The 13,465-nt window shown below is 41.6% G+C and overlaps 1 protein-coding gene across 2 annotated transcripts in view; it reads left to right on the plus strand.

Moving 5' to 3' along the window:
- CADPS2 (Ca++-dependent secretion activator 2) overlaps positions 1-13,465 on the plus strand; it is a 637,557-nt gene that overhangs the window by 142,365 nt on the left and 481,727 nt on the right. The gene's annotated exons all lie outside the window — the stretch shown is intronic.

The raw sequence follows: 13,465 nt of genomic DNA on the forward strand, positions 1-13,465 counted from the left end.
GACATACGGAATTGTTAATAGGCACTATTGAGTTCCTTCTGATTCACAGTAACTTAAGCACAACAGAACAAAACGTATTCCTAGTGCTATACTCCATGACCACAGTCAGATCAGCCCATTGTGCTAACCCAGCTATTTGAGTTTCCTCATTTTCAATGACCACCTACCTACTTTCCCAAGCTTGTTGACCTTCTCCAGGAACTGGCCTCTCTCGATAAAATATCCAACATAGATGGGATGAAATCTGTCGTCCTCAATTCTAAGAAGCATTCTGTCTATGCTTCTTCAAGAAAGAAAGTTTCTTCTTCTGCCTGTGAGAATTGTTGCTTTTGTTGATGGGCCATTGAGTTGCCTTGTGACTCATAGTGACCCTCTGAAAAACTTTGCCCTATTCTGTGCCATCCTCATCATCTCTGATACACTCGAGCCCATTGTCATTGTCACTGTGCCAGCCCTTCTTAGTAATGGCCTTCCTGTCTTGTGTTGCTCCTTTTCCAAGCATGATGTCTTTTTCCAAGGACTGGTCCCGTCTTACATGTTCAGAGTGTGTGAGACAGAGATTTCATGTTCTTTGTCAATACCATAGTTTAAAGCCATCAGTCGTTTTCAGTCTTCCATATTTGTTGTCCAGGCTTTGCACACCTATGTGATGATTGAAAATATTGTGACTTGAGTCCTGTCCACTTCATTCCTGTGACAAAGTGGAAATCTATATAATGGTTTTCTATCTTTTTTTTCTTTTTCTTTTTTTATTCATTTTAATGAAAGTTTACAGAGACGTAGAGTTTCCAGTCATTCACTGTTGCTCTTTTCTCCCAGGCCACCCCTCCCCCCAAAGCACTCTTCTCCTTGAAAAAAGAAAAAACTCTTTCATTGTTAGGCAGTCCCTCCCACCAAGTCCACGCCACTATGCAGCCCTCACCCTAGACTTCTGTAATGACAAGAATACCAATTCATATACCCCTTTGCATTGAAACAGATGAGGGAGAGAATGGTCTTTTGGATTTTTAAGCTTTTTAAAGAGGTCCTTCACCGCAGATTTGCCCAGTGCACCACGTCATTCGGTTTCCTTACTGCTGCTTCCCTGCTTCCTTGAACACTGATTGTAGAGCCAAGGGAAATGAAATCCTTGGCCGCCTTAATTTTTTTCTCCATTTAATATAATGCTTCCCAGGGGTGCAGTTATGAGCATTTTTGTTTTCTAGATGCTGAGATATATTCCACAATGAAGCCTGGAGGCTGTAAGTCCTTATTGTTTTTAACCAGCTGGGTTATACCATCTGCTTTTCTCTAGCTGCTAATGAATCTTTTCCAAACTTGATGCCACATTCTTCTCCAAAGAGTCTATTTTCTTGAGTTATCTGTTCAGTGTGGGGATTAAGAATGGTGCAAAGATAGAGCCGTGCATACACTTTTCCTAATTTGAAAGCATGCAGTCTATTTCCTTGTCCTGTTTGAATAACTACTTCTACATGAGCAGTTTCTGCATGAGCACAGTTGTGTCCTGAAATTTCCATGTTTTTGAATTGTTATTACCCATTGTTTGTTATTATCCCATATAGCCAAATGTCTTTATGTAGTCGAGAAAAAAAAATTTTTTTTGGTAGTCTGTGGTTTTTGCCATGTAACATCAGCAGTGATATCTCTTATTCCGTGTCATCTTCTGAATCTGGCTTGAATTTCTAACAATTTCTTGTAAGGAACTCCTCCAGTTGTTTTATACTTCTATTCAGGAAAACATTCTTTAATTTCTGCACTCTGTTGGGTCTCCTTTCTTTGGAATGGACATAAAAAGGGATCTCTTGAAGTTAGATGACCGGGTAACTGTCTTCTACGTTTCCTGACACAGATGAGTGAGGGCTCCCAGCATCTTACCCACTTGTTGAACATTCCAGGAGGTAACCCGGGAATCTTGGAAGCTGGCAGTGTATCCAGCAGGGAGTTCCTCAGTTAATCGAAAGGCGGCACCTCTTCCAATCTACCTCCAACTCCATAGGTGGTGGTTGTTATGTGCCGTCGAGTCACCTGTGACTCATAGTGACCCTATGTACAACAACCCTAAACTCTGCTCTGTCCTGTGCCAGTCGCACCGCCTCCGACACACCCATTCCGATCACCCCAGTCACTGAATCAATCCACCTCACAGAGGGCCTTCCCCTCCTGCGTTGTCCCTCCACCCTCCCAAGCATGACATCCCTCTCCAAGGACTGATCCCTCCTTGAAACATGTCCGAAGAATGTCAGACAAACAGCTCCATCGGAGGATAAGCAATTGCCTCCTGTGCAGTTTACAGCCTCCAAAAACCCAGCAGAGAGTCCACTCTCCTTTGATTTCAGCTCACAAGCAATGAGAGGGAGAGGTTTTTCACCAGCACCTTCTGTTGAGAGTAGACTTCTTCCTTGACCATAGGGGACCTCATGCAGTGGTTAACCATCAGCCAGTGCTTTTCGGCACCGTGACTGTATCCCTTCCATCTTATTTTAATGCTCCAACATTACAACTCAAGGTCTGAATTTTTTCCTTCAGTATTTTCGATTTGAGAAATAACAAACAAAGAGTACTTTGTAAATACTGTCTATAATTATGAATATAGTAATTATAGTCATTTAATCAACACAGCAGGCATTTGAGACTTATGCCCTTTTTAGAGGGTAGAAAATTGAATTTCAAAGAAATTTAGTCACGTTTCCAAGGTTACATAGTAAACAGTTGGCAGGTTCAGATCTGCATTTATCTCAGCACAAAGCCCCCATGCTACCACACTGTCCCCAACAAAGAAAGTGTTAAAAGGTATTTAAGCCACTAATACATATTTTGTAGACTTTTCATTAGGAAGTTCTGTTTGTGGTATGGTTTGTGGGTTTTTGTTTTTTTTTATGTGAAAACTGAGATTAATGTCTTCCAGCATATAAATTATTAGATGCCATTTCTGAAATATTGTTCCATGTCTAGGATATTCTAGATGATGAGACCCTTTAAGTGTGCAGAGTTGGGGGTGTGAAGGGCTGGACAGAGAATGAAGGAGGAGTCAGGGGATAGCCCTGAGGCCCTAATAGGTTGTCTCCATGATTCTTTAGCTCAAGGTCAATGCGAGCTGGGGGCCCAGTGACCCATTGCACAGCACAGAGAGCTCTGACAGGCTTTGAATTTTCAGCGAACAAGAGTGTCACCAGAGCACCACTAGGGGGGAGAGGCTGAGATGTGAATTCTCAATTTTTAGCTGTGGATTTTACAACTCAGTGCTGGCAGAAGAATAAGGGCTCCGTGTGGTCTTATCCAATAATCGTAGAACTAAGCTGAATTGTCTCGAGGGCAGCACTAATAACAGAGCAGAAAGGAACGCTGGTTGGAGTTGTCATCCTCAGTTACTTTCAGAGGTCTCTGAAAGCTGTTTTGGTCTGTGTCTCACGTTAGACACAGACCCAGTCTGACAGTACAATTTGAATAGAGGCCTTGCCACGATCAAGAAATTGATACTTATGGCAGCTTTGACTCTGTGTGCATGTGTGTGATGGCAGTGGCACTTAGCAGCACGTGCTGAAGTTCAGGTTTTCCACATTTTCCATCACAGGCTCTGTGCTTTGCAACCTGGCTGTCATTGCTTATCTGAATTTCCTACCAGAGCGAAACCAATTGGTTGTGTTCTTTTTTTTTTTTAGGTTGTATTCTTTATTCCTGGGATCTCTTGTGGTTTTATGCTTATGGGAACTTGGCACTGTTGAGGACTGAAGTATAAGATACTAAAGGGGAAATATTTGTATATAAACACATACGACTTCTGAAGGATTTTTTATTACTGAAATAATTATATGCAGTATCATTTTGTCTCCACATTCAAGAAGAAACTTTTAAAATAGCACACTAATTCCTCTCTGCATAATGGAAGATATTGCTTTGTGTCCTTTTTTAGATATTTTGAATTTTTCCCCTTAAAATCACAATTCTTTACTGCTGAGATTATTTTCTAAAGATTACTGTTGACAGACAAATAGATCATATTATGACTTTTTTTTTTAAGCCTTCATAGTACCTCCCTTACTTAATTTGAAGACTAAACAGTTATCTCCCTGCTTCCTCAATTTGGTTTCAGTCCCTAGAACAGTCAGTCATACAGGATTAAACTAGTACATGCCCAGGGATAAAGTCTGGATGGCAAGAAGGGGTAGACTGGAAAGAGCAATGGAAATGAGACTCACAAGCAGGCAGTGGGAAGAGTGATGCAGCACCGAGGGCCTGAGGGATGAGTGAATGAAAGCCTGATTTTCTCTATTAATGTTCACACACACACACACACACACACACTCTCTCTCTCTCTCTCAATCCCATAATAAAACAATTTGTTGTGTTGTTTTGTTGTTTTTTTTTTTAAAAAAAAACATGTAGTAAGTGATATTTTAGGGAGCTCTAGTGGCCTGTTGTTGTTGTTATGTGCCATTAAGTCGCCTATGACTGATAGTGACCCTGTGTACATTAGCTCTGAATCCTGCCCTATCCTGAGCCAATCTCATCGTCTCCAACAGCTCTAACTCTATTTCTCCAGTCATTGAGCCAATCCATCTCATCCTGAGTCTTCCTCTCCTACATTGTTCCTCCATCCTTCCAAGCATGATGTCCTTCTCCAAGGACTGGTCCCTCCTGGCCACATGCCCAAAGTATGTCAGACGGAGCTTAAAAGTCCTTGCCTCCAGGAAGCAGACTGGCTTCACCCTGTTCAGGATCAATCTGTTTGCTCTCCTGGCCATCCACGGTGTGTTCAACAATCTTCTAAAGCACCACAACTCAAAGCCATCAATCCTCCTCCTTGGCCCTGGTTGTTGGTTCATATATCTGAAGGATAGTGGTATTAACAGGTCTTCTTTGTATGCATATGGATATTATCCTTTCACGACATTGTACTTCAGGATGGATATAGAAATGATCTTTTTAAATGATCTTTGAACATAACCCCATTTTCCCCCATCTTTTCATTTCCGGCACAGTACATCATATGATTATCTGATTCAAAGTGCCCCACGCCAACTCATTTTGTTTCACCTGTGCTGAGTATGTCAGTATTTATGCATTCCATTTCTTCCTTAACAGTCTACAATTTTTCTACATTCATACTTCTCATATTCTACATTCCACTAAATTAGTGTAACTGTTCCTCCTCCTTTGTGATTCCCAATAAGAATACTCTACCTCTGGTGCCATATCTGCTAGTCTACTCTAAGAGCTCAATTGTTGGTCGGGTTTTCTGAGGCTTATTATCTTGTTAGTGGATGGCCAGTTCTTCTCCCTAGTCTGTCGTAATTTGGATACTCCACTCCAGCTTAGTGGTAAGGAGTTACACTATTAGCCCAAAGGAATGTAGTTCAAAAACACCAGTTGCTGTATTAGAGAAATATGAACTGTCTCCTTCAGGCGATTTGCTGCCTCTGAGAACCCGCTGGAGGGTCATCTGTGAGATGGTTCCAGCTCATCCATACGCAACAACAACAACAGCAACAATCACATAGAACAAAATGAGAATATTTCTAAACTTTCTATTTTCCTAACAGGATGATTTTAAATAGATGTGTCTCTGACTTTGCTGTATGTTTCTGATATAGGTACTGAAACTGGTTTGTTTTGGGGGACTTGGGGGGCTTTTTAAAAAAAAGATTTATTTTAATACCAGTTGATTTACAAAATTTGAACACATTTTATTTACCTGTGCCACCAGAGCCTACAAAATCAAAGTCAAGGACACTTGGAAATGAAAGTCAAGGGCATTTGGATTTGGACTTGCCCATATCACGTTTTCTGTGACTGGTAGAGGTCAGGTGTACTCAGCCAAGTCAGGGGTCATACACACGTCAAACTCTCTGCTTTCAACCCTGCTTTATTAAATGACATGTCTGACTCTGATTGTCATGATTCTCTTTGTTTATTTGAGATTGACAGCCAGCTGCAGGGTATAATACAAGCTGGTATAAAAGACCAGGAATGCATTTTAATTTCTCCAATACCCTGATCTTTACTTACTTCAGTTGTGAACAGAAAAGAATATGAGTTTAGCATCTTCTTAGCAAAAGATCGGATGAGAGGCTGTGAGGTTAGTCACAGGAAGGAAGACAGAATTGTAGAGTAGGTTACCTGAATTCTATTAGGAAATGTTTTTCTCACCCTTTGTAACTACAATGTAAAAAAAACCCAAAAAACAGATTGGAAGTCTGGGAGTTTTTCAAATCACTGATAGCTTGCCCTGCCATCTTTTACTAAAGGTGCTGGGAGTTAGAGTATTCGGAATATCAATAAGTGACTAATTTACAGTTACTGGAATTATTTACATGCTGTCTAGTGCTAGGTCTGAGAGGGTGGGAGAAAGGCACAGTGGGTGTGCCGCTGTGCAGAGGGAAAGCTTTTGATGGTGTGGCTGCAATCTTTTGAAGGTCTGGCTTAACTATTGACTTTTCCTTTTAGAAATAATAATACAGTAATCCCTCTCCAACTGGGAAGCTTAACTTTCCCTGAAAAGCACAGTGGTTGGCATAACCCTGGCCTCCTGGGAAATAAAGGGTTATAGTGGCACATATTTAAAAGCCATGGGTTTTGGAATTAAGCCCATCTGGGTTTTGAATGCCCTCTCTAACATTTATCAGCATGGACAGTGCTCTGTAACTTTTGAGTTGACATTGTCTCATCTATAAGAAGGAAAAATAGCAAAAAATCAAAGCCTGGAAACCTCTCTGGGGCTTTGCTGCTGTCACATAGGGTTACTGTGTGGCAGAGAGTGCAGGGTATGGGCATTACCAACCAAAACTTTGGTGGTTCCAACCCACCAGCTGCTCCAAAGAAGAGAGTTGTACAGGCTCCTCTCGTTACAATGATACGGCCTCAAAACTTGATGTAGGGTCACTAAGGGGTAGACTCAACTCGAGGCCAATGAGAGGAGTTAGATTTGACATAACAACAGCGGAGTTGTAAAAATTTACTGCACAAGAAAAAGGCTTTTTAGTTTAACGTCTGACTCTTAAGAATTGTGCAATCAGTGACGTGATCTTAACTGTTTGAGCAAAATGAAATAAAGTATGACATACATTTTTTTAAATGCAGACTACATTATTTCCAAAAGTAACTGCTTCAGAACTCTCTGTGTTTGATCCCTCTGGAAGCTGACTCTGGCAGGCAGCCCTTTACTGAAGCTGTCTTAAGTTGCCTTGAGAATAATGTTTTGTGTGTTAATAGTTCATAAGTGCTAGCCATTTGTCTTTTCTCTTTGCCTTCTGTTGTTTTTATCAATTAGTTCCTGCCATTCTTATGCCAATCCCGTGAACAGCTCATCACCGTCATCGTACAGATAGGAAACGGGGTCGTGGAGACTCAGACTGACATTCTTAAGTGTGCAGCTAACAATGGCTGTGAGAAGCCACGGAGGTGATTCTGAAGCCTAAGGGCTTCAAGTGACAGAGTAGAACAGCACCATAGAGTTTGCTAGCAATTCAGTGGGACCTTCTGGATGAGTTCAAACTGCAAAACTGCCTGTTAGCAGTCATGACCTTGACCGTTGCGTCACCTGGGCTCCACAGAGTGGTTGGTCAAGGGATCGAGCTGGAACTTAACTTCAGCTCTGCTACCAGAGCCTGGCACACCTTAACGAGTCAGCAAGGAGTCATGATCCCCTGATGTCACTTCTCCTAAAATTCTCTGTTCTGCAAAGTCATTTTAAAAGGCTGAGATTGATTGTCTTTGACACTGGCAAACACTCCTAACTGGCAATTTTTTGTCCATATTAGCAAGATAGTTACTCACAATCTCATTGGTGTTTGAGGCACATTTTTCTGAGGCAAATCTTTCTGCATCTCATGAGAAAAGAGAAGGAACAAACCCTGTTTCCCTACTTTGTAACTGCGTGGATTAACCCTTTATGACCAGGAGGCAGTCTTAGCAAGTTTGTTTGATAGTCGTCAATCAAATGGCATATTGATATGATGATCAAGACGGAAAAATACACTTAAATCCTTATCAACTGATCTTCCTTCCACATTGGTGTTTATATGACCCTGATGAAAAGAACTTAAACGACTTTATATAGAGCTTAAAATTGTACCATTTATGTATGTGTCTGTGCAAGTGTGGGTAGCTCGGCCTACAGGGGGGTTTTGTTGTTATCTGCCATCACACTGGAACTGCTGTGCAGGTTTTCGGCGACGGTAAATCGCACAGGAGGAGATCACCCATCTTTCTCTGGTGGAGCAGCTGGTAAATTTGAACTGTGAGCCTTTGAGCTGGCAGCACATCTCCTTACCAGCAAGCCACGAGAGCTGCTCGCAGTGGGTTTTCAGAGGCTGTTAATCACCTGAGAGATTACCCATCCTTCTCCTACAGAAGTGCTGCTGGATTCAAACCACCTGCAGCACAACCCCTTACCCATCATGCCACCAGAGCTCCCTCGTATGTCTGTGTTTATGTACATTATCTATATAATCTAGTCACCTTCACAAGAGGTACAGAGAAATTGAGGCCAGAAATCAAACTAGCCTGGCATTTGCAGCCTGGCCTGCCACCAGCCAGCTCCCTGTGACATAGAGGGTATTCCTATCCAGAGTGTGTCCCCTCAACTGTAAAATAAAGACAGTAATAACCATTACCTAGGTTTTGTGTGTTACTTGAATTAGCTTACATGTAAATGAATTCTTTTACATCTAAAGCTTACATGTATGTAGGATTAGTTTACCTGAAAAGCTTAGCACATATTGTTACTATGTGCCATCAAGTCGCCTGAAACTCATCACAACCCTATGCACCACAGTAGTTCTGAACCCTGTCCTATCCTCTTACTACCCCGGTCTGTGTGTCAATCTATCTCATCCAGCGTCTTCCTCTCCTGTGCTGTCCCTTCACCCTTCCAAGCACATTGCCTTTTTCCAAGAACTGGTCCCTACTGGACAATTATTGATAAGATGCTACACCTACAGTTTTTTGTTATTATTATTTAATACAGTTCTCTATTCAGGAATGTACATTATGTTCCTAACAGACAGTTAAGGAGATATTGCAGATAACTTTATTTATTTTTTTTTTTTTTTGCAGATAGCTTTATTATAGACACTGTTATTCTGTTAGAGATGTGGATGCTGTAGGAAGAAGGAGGCTGGGGCATAGACAGTGCTAAGTTCTTTAGATGTTGAGTCTAAGGGGGAGAGGTGTCAGTGATTCAGGGTTTCCTCACTGCCTCTGCCTTCCTCCCAGGCTGGTCTTCTATTCATCCATGCATTCATCAAATATTTACGTATTTTTTCCTAGGCTCCACCTGACCCCTCTCAGATTCCAGGATTTATTTATTCATTTATTATATTTGTACACAGGTTACCAGGAAGGAGACTGACTAGTATCCTGCCCATGTCCATATTATTCAGTTGTGTTCCACCATGAGAGACCAGTCAGAATGTGATATGCTTTTAGATCCCACTTTAAAACCCTTGAATTAGAGACACTGAGGCTTTTCTTGATTGATAAAATGGTAACTTGAACCCTACTTATTTCCCGCCCTGGTGTGAAATATAATAATGATCCTTTTAAATCCTGATCTGGCCAGCACCATGTCTGGAGTAGCAGACAAATTAGGTACCAGAATATGTACCCCATTCAGCTAGAATAATCCATCCAGCACCCAATAAAAGCCACTCTGTTTGGATTAGGTTCATGAGGAATTGAGTCAGGATGTGACTCCATTTTCTGTCTGCTAGTGTAACATTCTGTGCTACAAATATGTGCTCTGGGATTCTCATTCTCCTCAATGTCAGTCTTAACTTGAAGGAAACAGTGGAGAAGAAACAGTAGTTGGAAAATATGGGCTTGGTGATAAAAATGAAACTGGAAAGAGAATGATTGAATTTTATATTTATAATGATTTATTCATTGCCAATCATTTGAGAAGCAGGGCTTTATGAGGAGGAGTGTTGGCATCAGGATTGGAGGAAGACTCAGTAACAACCTTTGATATGCAGATAATACAACCTTGCTTGCTGAAACTGAAGAAATCCTGAAGCACTTGCTGCAAAAGGTCAAGGACTGTAGCTTTCAATGTGGATTGAAGCTCAACTTCAAGAAGACAAAGATTCTCACCACTGGGCCAATTGGCAGCACCATATTAGATGAAGAGACTGAGTTGTTAGCAGTTACAGCTTGCTTGGATCCACAATCAACACTCTTGACACCAGCAGTCAGGAAATCAAAAGATGAATTGCATTGGGAAAGATCTGCTGTCAGGGGCCTCTCCAGATGTCAGTCTAGGTACAAAGGTGAACCTAATCCAGGCCACGGTCTTCTCAATTACTTGTTAGGCTTCAGAGAGTTGGACAGTGACTAAGGATGACAGAAGAAGAATAGATACCTTCGAGTTGTGGTGCTAGAGAGGAGTCTTGAACGTACCATGGACTGCTAAGAAAACAAATAGGTCTGTCTTGGAGAGAGTGAAACCAAGTCTCTCCTTGGAGACTAGGATTTTTTAGCTCTGCCTCACTTACTTTGGGAATGTGACCAGGAAAGATTGATCCTTGGAAAAGGACATCATGCTCGGAAGGGTGGACTGACAGTGCAGGAGAGGGAGACCCCAGATGAGATGGATTGATAGAGTAACTGGGGCGATGGGGGTTGGTGTGTAGGAGTCAGTGAGACTGGCTCAGGACAGGGAAGGGTTCAGAGCTGCTGTATGTAGGGTCACTTTGCATCGCAGGTGACTCAATGGCACATAACAATGACAACATACTGTGACAGGTTTAGAAGCAGGAGTGGCATCCACTTCCAAAATAACATGTCTCCAGAAACTCTATGAACTTTGATAAATGTTGATCGTCGTAGATGGGCCTCAGGCCTTCTGTTCATAGGCTTGCTATGAGTCATGCTCGACTAGAAGGCCGTCAACAACAAAAACTTTTTCTAAAATACACAAAAGACGACTTTACACCTGATTGGCTACACAGGAATCAGCTTGACGGTGTTTTGGGAACAAATTGTTGGAGAAGCTCTGTATCAGCACTCAAAACTAGGCCAGGGGCAGACTGTGGGTCAGATCGTGAGGCTGAAGAAAATGGAAGGAAATCCACAGGAACCAAGATACGATCTTGAATCAATTCCATTTGAATTTCATGATCATCTTAAGAATAGGTTTGAGGCATTGAACAACAGTGATAGTGGGACAGATGAGTTGTGGGATGATATCAAAGATATCATCGATGAAGAAAGCAAAAGGTCATTACAAAAACAAAGGAGCAAGGGGAAAAATCGAATTCGATGTCAAAGTGACTCTAAAGATTGCACTGTAGCGTCAAGAAGCAAAATATAAAGGAAAACATATCAAAGTGAAAGAGCTGAGCAGAAAATTCCGAAGGACAGCTTGGAAGGACAAAGCAAAGTGTTATAATGAAATGTGCAGAGAGCGGGAATTGGTGAATAAAAAGGGCAGAACTCGGTCTGCTCTGTGCCTCCAGTTACCAGGTATTATGATGGTTGCTAAGGATACAATTATAGAGTTATTTTTGTTGTGATCTTCACCACCTCATAGTGCCCTATGCACAAGGGAATGGAATGCTATTCCTTTCTGTATCATCCTCATAATAAATTGTAGACTGGATTATCGATGTCTGTACGGTTGTCATTGGCTGATGTTCAGAAGTGGATTGCTAGGCCTTTCTTCCTAGTCTGTCTTAGGCTAGCTAGCAGCCTATTTAAACCCGTTTAGCAACCTGCACATGAAGTTTTTCAGACTGGGAATTAAACCAAGGTCTCCCACATGGAAGAGAAGAGTTCTACCATTGATCCAAAGATGTCCACATAAATAGAACATAGTCATCCTAATTAATATTTTCTTTTCTAATAGTAGTGAGACAAGTAAAATGGGCAATTTAGCAGGTGTTAGGCTCCTTGCTAGGAACGTTGATAGAGTAGTGTTCTCAAAGATAATGTTTGTAGCACACACACTGTGACATAGAATTTCTTGAATGGATGTGCTGGTGTTGCTGTAATTGCTATACCCATGTGAATATCTGTGGATCGGCTTGCACAACATTTTCTAGACCACCTTGGCACTTTTATTTGTTTCTCAAATAGTGTTGCTGTGTGACCATCATTCAGTGGTTACATTTAGTCCTTATCTTCTGCTTTCTTATCTTCTTGGATGAGGGTGAGCATTGCTCCCTTTCCTGCCTCCCTTCTTTCATCACCCCCATGGGGTGCTGTTAAATTTTTAATTCTCATCACCCTTCTTTATATTATTAGGCACATGCAGCTATTACTCACTGCTGAGAATTTGTGTGCAATAATTCTTTGTTTTCCTTTTTCCTGGAGCTAATGGTGACATGTTACTTTCTCTTGATAGATATTGCTGATTTCCCTGTTACTGTTGAAAAGCTTCTCAGCCTGCCCTCCACAACGTGAGTCATGCTCAGGAAGACACTTTTTCTGGGTGTGGCTCTGTATGGGGTTTTAGAGCCCTCCATTCACCAGCTGCCTGTTTTCAGGTTACCTGTGTACCCCGCTTGGTTTCGCCCTCAGTCATTTTCCATGCTTTCTAGAACTCCTATGCTCCTTTTCCTTGTAGGAGTGGAGTCCATTCCCTGATAAATTCATAAAGTTAAAAAGGTTTAACAGTCAAGTTCATGGTCATTACACCCAGTAAACTGTCTACCTCTTAGTTCCCTGTTTTGTGGTTGAAAATTCCATTTTCTACAGTCCAGTTGTTCTCTGATAGTGTTGCCCTTGGGGAGTTATGCTGATAAACCCAAGGCCATGCCTTGTTAACAGTCCAAATACACCAGCCGCTCTGCTGGAGAAGGAGGGACACTCTCCTCCCGTGAGATTTACAGCCTTGGGAAATCTGCCAGAGTGTCAGCTGTGGTTTGGGTTCTCCTCAGCAGCAAGGAGTGAGTGAGTGTGAGCACAATGTTCTCTTTTTGGGGGAAAATATCTCACTTTGATCAAGTGCCTTCTGAGAAGAAATTAGATGGGAGGAGTTTTGTGTTTTGTTTTTAAATTCCTGAATTCCTATGATACATCTTTTTACTCAGCCACTCAATTGGTAATTTAGTTATAGAATTTGAAGTTAGAAGTCTGTTTCCTATTTTTGAAGGCTTTGTGCCATTTTTTAAGTTTCTAGTGAAGTGTTTGAAACAATTCCAGTTCTTAATGCTCTGTTTTATTTTTAAATTTTTTTAAAAAATTTTTTTATTTGTGTGTGTGTGTGTACTGTCAAATCGGATCTGACTGGTACAGGTGGAGATGGCCCCTCCTTCTCCAGCAGAGCCTCTGATGGATTTGAACTGTGCACCTCTGGGATTGCAGTGCAGCTTCCTGCCACTAGGCCACCAGATTGCTGTTTTAAAAAGACAAGGAACTCATGCAATATTACTCAAAATGGTTGACTCTGGAGAACATTATGCTGAGTGAAATGTCCCAGTCACAAAGGGACAAATATTGCATGGTGCCACTGTTGTAGAATGGGACT

The sequence above is a fragment of the Elephantulus edwardii genome, unplaced genomic scaffold, assembly GCF_000299155.1.
Source record: "Elephantulus edwardii isolate Elephantulus edwardi_28Jun2011 unplaced genomic scaffold, EleEdw1.0 scaffold00345, whole genome shotgun sequence".
Classification (NCBI taxonomy): domain Eukaryota; kingdom Metazoa; phylum Chordata; class Mammalia; order Macroscelidea; family Macroscelididae; genus Elephantulus; species Elephantulus edwardii.